A 7,078-nucleotide genomic window follows, 5' to 3' on the forward strand; every position below is an offset into this window, starting at 1 on the left:
ACCGGTAAAACATTCGACTGTGCACGCACAATAATAACAAAAATTGATACTTCCACAACCAATCGCTACACTACAGCCCAAAATATATATTTGTTTAATCTCACCATAAAAATGTACATATGTGTTAAAAAACAGTTCGTCAAAATTAATATAAAAAAGCACATAGTGAGAACAGGCACCATTCCTGGCAAACATCTCGCTAAATCTCTACCCTAGAATAATCACAAATTCATCGTCAAATACAGCTACAGCTTGTGAATACAACAACGGAACTACAAATTAGTAATTGAAGAGCTAGGTAACATCTAACAGAAATCACATGAAATTTACACAGCTTTGAAAATATAAGGAACGAGCAGGTTTTCAGGGAGGGCTCGAGGGGATCCCAACGTTGCACTATTCAAAACAAGAACGAGCTGAGTGCTGAGGTCGGTGCGCGAATTCTTGTAGCTGTATATATATTTCCATAATTTATCGAGCGATCTAAATGATAGCCTCAAATTAAAGAAACAGCTGAACCTAAATTGGAAGCCAAAATCATGGGTTTGATGAGGAAAATTGTTGCAAACGCAGAGCTATCAATTTTAATTGTTAAAAACTAGTTCTTTTAAAATAATTTGCACTTAAAAATGCTCAATTTAACCTAATTTCTGTCCTTTTAATATAGACCTGGCTAACAAACAAGTAAGAATCCTGATAATGTTCCCTTTCAACTCTTCAAAAAGCAACAAGAATTGACCTCAAAATAGTTGCTAATTTCACTTATTCTTAGGGTATAATTCGAGCCAGTAAACATAATTTCTCTGGCTAAACAAAAATTCCGACTCTTCTCTAAGGTGATTTTTACTAACAGTATTATTTTCCAAAAAGAGTGTAAAATCAGGGTAGGAGTGCTGAGGTATATCAGGAGGCAGCTTGAGATTAAAAGCATCGAAAGATCAACTAAGCTCAGGCAGCGCAGCCTGGCAAGTGGGAGGCCGTTGCCATTCTCGCCGCCTAGCAAAGTCAGCCGGGGTGGCTAGGCTCTCCTGGTGCTCAGCCAGACAGCACCAGTGATTCTCACAGTTGCTTCCAACCGAAGCTCATAGTTATTTCCGTCGGTTCACTCGGTTCCTCATCTACCTGGAGCTCACAGTTGCTTTGGGAATCACCGTTGTTTCTACTGGGCTCCACGATCTACGCCGGGGACTGGCATCGAGTTGGTGACCAGGCCGAGGGTGATCATAAGACGATTTTAGAATTGTCTTGCCCTTTTGTATTGTACACGAAGAGCAACCGCAGGGACTTCGCAGGCAACGGTCGAGAAAACGGAAGAATCGAGAGCGCCAGCAGCAGCTAAGAAACCGACGCTTGCAGCCGCAACCGGTGCTGATTGCCCTTCTGACGCTGAGAGTGGCCCAAACTCCTTAGATGAAGACGAGCCACCACGAATGAGATCCGTGGGCACCATTACCATCGCCACCTAGATGCCGCCGAGGACCCTTAGCCGAAAACTTATGCTGCCGCCAAGCTTATTATCTTTTATACCTGCTCAACCTCTCTCAATTCTGCTGTTTTAAGAAGACACAATAAAAATTATTATTAATTTTATTAAAAGGGATGTATCATTTAGTTTTTGTTTGCGCCGGTAAATTAAAAGGAGAAATTTGAAAGGGAGAAGAGAAATAATTGAAATATTGATTCGAGAAACTAAGCTAGTAGTGCTTGTATATATAAGTCCAAAAAATCTGCTCGGGTGGAGAAAATGCTAAATTCGCCACTTGAGTATTTTCTTTCCACCAGCTTTAGCAATCAACCTGTTTTATATAGTTTTTTCCACCAGGGTAATATTTTATGTCGAAGTCAAAATATGAAGCAGCAAAAGAGAGGTTTACTGTTAACAAAACATTTTTTTCCCTTAAGATTTATGATTATTAAGCTGCGGCTCTACTTTAAAAAAATTATTAACTCGGCACATGCAGATTGGACTAAAAAATGTTTAATTATATTAAAGAGCATGCTGTAATTAGCAGACGATGGTATGAATTTGTAGCCATTTAATTGTGTTTCAAATTAATTTCCAATTAAAACTGTGGGGGAAAATGCAATTCCACTGAAGAAACTCTGATTTTTAATGCTTTGAATTTGGAGAAATATTTTTTATCAATTCACCTCTGACAAAATAATTGCACAGTAGATTCTATTGGGATTGCCGACAGCTTGCTACTCATGAATGAATAGCTTGCAAAGTTTTTTCAAGCTCGCTCAACGAGAGAACGAGCAGACGGTTTGTGAAGTCTGAAAGCCCGTTTGGCACGTGCAAAACCCGCCCCCCGCGCAAAGCAGCAACCTCGGGGGAGCGGTGGCTGCTGCTGCAAAAAACGTGGCCACGTGCAGCTCGCGTGAACCGGTGGCTATTCATCAAACTCCGCCGCGCGCCTCCCGCCACCTCATTGCAAATTTGCATATCAAGTTTCGCGGCGGTTGCGCGCGGAACCATTGGACGGCGGGAGGCTGCGACTCCGCCTCCGCTCCACCGCTAATTCCCTTCAATTCGCACACTCTGCCAAATGCAATGGAGGCGCCGCGAAAAGTCCATTTTGCCAACTCACTCATAGCTAATGGCTAGTACAGTTCAAATTATTTTGATTGGCATTACATGAATTTTATATAAGAATGTTGATTTTATTTTATTTTGAATAAATTGGAATTTATTCGTTTGGCTAGCAAAATTTAAGCTTGAAAGTGATTTAAAAAATGTGCATCACTGAACGTTATGTTTTTAATTTAGTAACTGAATTTAGTGCATTTCCATTGACGTTTTTCAAGTCTATTGTTATAATTAGATTTCTTACCATTTCCTTGCTTAAAAGTATATTTTATTAAAATCCAACTCATGGAAGAGTCGAGTCAGATATTGGATTACAAACGTGTTTGGTGCAATGCATATTTTACATTTGACTAATCATAAATCTAGATCAGCAGCTGACCAACGGAGCGCAAATTTTTCAAACGGACAGCCGAGGTCGGGTGATTGACGGAACAGCTCTTTGTTGCTGGCCGTGGTCACTGGGACAAAAGTCGTTGAGCAGAAAAGCACTAACAAGTGATGTCAAAACAAAAATCTCGCTGATTTCCGCGTGCACCTCTCTCTTGGGAGCCAAATTTCGTATTGTTCCACGTAAATTAAAAAGCGAAAATTTCTAGGAGCAGAGCAGCCGGCCATTTGTTTGTCAAGTGCGTTTTTGTACTGAGTCCGCGCCAGCGGCGAATCGAAGAGTATAATAACGAACAGACTCGTTGTTGAAAGGAACAAACCGCATATTATATGCGCTGTTTGGAATAATCACGAATAATGAGTACGACAACCGCTGGGGAGGAGGAATATAATAAAATGAGCTAGCGCAATCAAAGCTCCTCGCTCTTTGTGTTTTTCAATTCAACTTGAAACCCTTTTTGACTTCTCGTTTGCTGACGTCGCTCTTTCAATGACATTATACCAAAATAGGCCTTTTTGTTCAATTCAATCGACTGCACTTAAGTGATAACAATCATTCCTCAAAAGTAAATTAGTTCGTTCGTCCCTAATTCTACTAGCATTAATTGTGATTATTACTCGTCTTGCATAAAAGTCCTAAATGTCCTAAAATTTATCAACCGTAAAATGTTAAGTAAACATTTTTATGTCTCAGGCAAAAAATGAGTTCAACACGTGAACTCAGGCTCATTTCTTAATTGTTTCAATTACAAAAAATGATTATGTCATTGCAATCTACACCTCTATATTCTTACTTTAGTAAAAACAGATTAAATAAATACATTAAAGAATATCAAAGCATGGGTAAATTGGCGAAAAGAAATAATAAAAATCGTCTATATGTACGGGAGCAATTATTTCTCGCCAGGAGTCACAATAAAATAAAAATATAAAACTTCACTACTATTTATTGTTAGCTCTTTTTAAGCCTGTTTGGAGAAGTTGTTTTCTAGACAAACTATTACAATAATTTTAATTTTATATGGCCAAAACATCATGTTAATAGTGTAAAATGAAAATTTTAATGTTGATAGATGCCAAGGCAGTTTGAGATAATAGTTTAACCTGTTAAAATGAAAAATTATAAATTTATTTTCAACTGTTTTGATAATTTGTTTTATTTTTCTTACTTATCTTCATTATCTATATAACGAATTGTTTTAGTGTCCTTTGAACATATGTGCTTGAAATCCGTCTTTTAATTTAATTAGTGAGGTATATTTTGTATTGGATTATCTATGGAATATAGCACTATTCTATATGGAATATAGCTGTTATAGGTTATAGCTAAGCTGAATTCATCCTGGTTCTGGTAAAATTGCGTAACTCTCAACAACCAAACATGAATTTCCTTGTTGCAAGAACATGGTAACAATCAATTTGACAATGAAATTTGGATGTTTGTTGAAAATTGCGCAATTTTGTACTACAAACAAGGATGTTGGGTAAGACTATCAAATATCAAAAGGAGTTGATTTGGCAATTTTTAAGACCAATTAAATAAAAATAAAAATTTATGAACAGCAATCCTGAAGAAAAAAGTGAGATTAAAATTGTGATCTTTGTTCATATTTGGGAATATATATTTATACTAGCCGAATAAAGAAGTTATTTTTTACTGCTGCGCAAATGAAATAATTTATATATTTGAATGATGGAACTCGAATGTATTGATTTTTTGGCTTGTTCCATTACAATTTCTGTTTAAATTTCTCTAATGATTTTCATAGTGATGGAAAGCTATATTTGCGCATATTTTGTTTCCCCTGAAAAATTAAGATGATATACAATCATGGTGGACTATATTTAAGGTGGACGAAAGCACTAGATTTCGATTGGATCACTTCAAATAAAAATAAATGCTTGTAAAATTATCAAAGTAAGTCCTTTTATTGGTGATTTCAACGCACGAAATTCCCAAGCTCAGATCACTGTGTCAGGAGAAATAGCCAGTCAACATTTAAAGGCGAGTATTGCTGCCTATTTTTGTAATTATACAAGACAACCGCCATCTCATCTGCACAACGCGTTCTCTGGTAATTATAAAGTCATACGCGCATCCGACTGACGGGTAATCACTCTTTTTCGTAATTTCCTCCTCGAGCAACAACAGCTTGACGAAGACCGTGAATAATGCTCCGACAAATTAATTTCAGATCAAGCTCAACTTAACATATCACCAGGAAAAAATCTCACGGCGCCGGGCCAGCACACATTGTTGTCGGAATGGCAAGCGATCCACTTTCCTTCCTGCTGCGGTACGCCGATGATATTTCGTATTATTTGCTTTTTTCTAACGCACTCTCACAGACCCTAATTTACAATTCTCTTTGCGCACATTGTCTGGCCCGCATCTGCCGCTCGTTTTCCTACGAAATTATCGAGGAAATTTCCTCCTCCCGTCTGGCGCCGACCCGTACGCCCCATCTTGAGCAAATATTTTGTTTTAATCGCAGTATCGGAACGAGAGCGCGATCATGACACGGCCGCCCGCTGATAAAGGCGCTCCATCTTGTTCACCGATAAGCTTATCCGTCTTTCAAATGCGCTTCAATGCGTAATGAGCCCGCCGCTCGCATTTTTTGGGAGCTTTCTCGGAGAAAAGTTAGTTGTTTTGTGCCGGGCGAGAGCGGCAGCGCTCGCCTGAAGACCTTTTCCGCGTTTGATGAGCGCAGCTTGCAGCTCGGTATAATATTTCTTGCTGAGCGGCCTACCTGGGCCGTGCCGTAAAGCAGCTGCATTCCTCGTCTCGGACCCAGCCATAAAATGTTGCATCTCGCCTGACGGCCATCATTACGAAACTCGCAAGGCGCCTTTAATTAAAACAATATCATGCGGGGCCGAGTGAATTTCTTCTCCACTTGTCATTTTCACGTGCGCTTTTTATCTACGCTGGAACGCACGTTTAATGAATGCGTTGCATTTTTACACGAATATTTCCAGATGCAGTGTGATAAGCAGAGAATGCATCTTATTTATTATTTACCTCCGGTGGAGCTTAGCGCTTGTTTGTAATGATGACAATGATGTCCCTCTGTTGAGATTTTCAAGAAACCGGCATTGTTACTTTAGTGCGCAGTTTGGCCATAATTTTCTTTGGGAAACGCATTCAATGGAGCATATTTTATAAAGATGTTCAGAGAATAGAGATGCAGTGATTGTGTATAATTATATACATTTTACCTCGGCGTTTTGGATCGATGTTATTGTTGGAACTGTATCTGAATATCAAAAATTTGATTTTCAATAATGTTATTACCTCAAATTATTACCCAAAGAGACGAGTAATCGTTTAGCTAATAAAAATTGAATGAAACTCGATTTTCTATCGCGTCCGAATTTTCCTTATGTACTGGAATGTTTATTCCACGAAAGGCAGAGCAACAAAAGTCTGTTTATGCTGTGAAATTTAAAAATTTGGTACGTTACAATTAATTATTCATTGAACTGGATTATTTGCTCACCTTATATTATGAAAATAATGTAGTTAAATTTGAATGAATAAATAGTTTGAATTTAACTGGTGAGTGATAAAATTTTAGCTATAGCACAGGCTCTTTTGGGATTAGGCCGCATGTATTGTGTACTTTCAGAAACTTCATACATTCCATCACGATGACAGATGAAACTGTGTGTGGCCAGTTTAACAATTGCAAGCTCCCTGGGGCTCACAAAGGCGTACCATCAACACAACTCTTTTGTAGGGGAGGGTAAAATACCCGAATTATAGAAATACCTCACAAGGGGACTGAAATCGAAAGATGTTAACCACCCTTGTTAGAAAAAAATACGAGAATAATTGTGAAAAATAGTTTATGGGGCCAGTGACGCCGCTACTCAAGGTTAGATATATAGAAACCTCAAAACGTACATTGCCACAGTATCGTCAATCCTACGCATTTAATGAACAAAACTTCATTTTCCGCGGAAAAAATTTACTTAATCACATCCATACATTAAATAAAAGTTATATAGTGAGAAAATTAACCCCGCAGGCTTGGGAAAATCAACGCGCAAAGGTAACAGTAGCGTATGTTATCACCACGAAGCCATTAAGTTTCA

The sequence above is a fragment of the Cloeon dipterum genome, chromosome 1 (assembly GCF_949628265.1).
Source record: "Cloeon dipterum chromosome 1, ieCloDipt1.1, whole genome shotgun sequence".
In the NCBI taxonomy this organism is placed as follows: domain Eukaryota; kingdom Metazoa; phylum Arthropoda; class Insecta; order Ephemeroptera; family Baetidae; genus Cloeon; species Cloeon dipterum.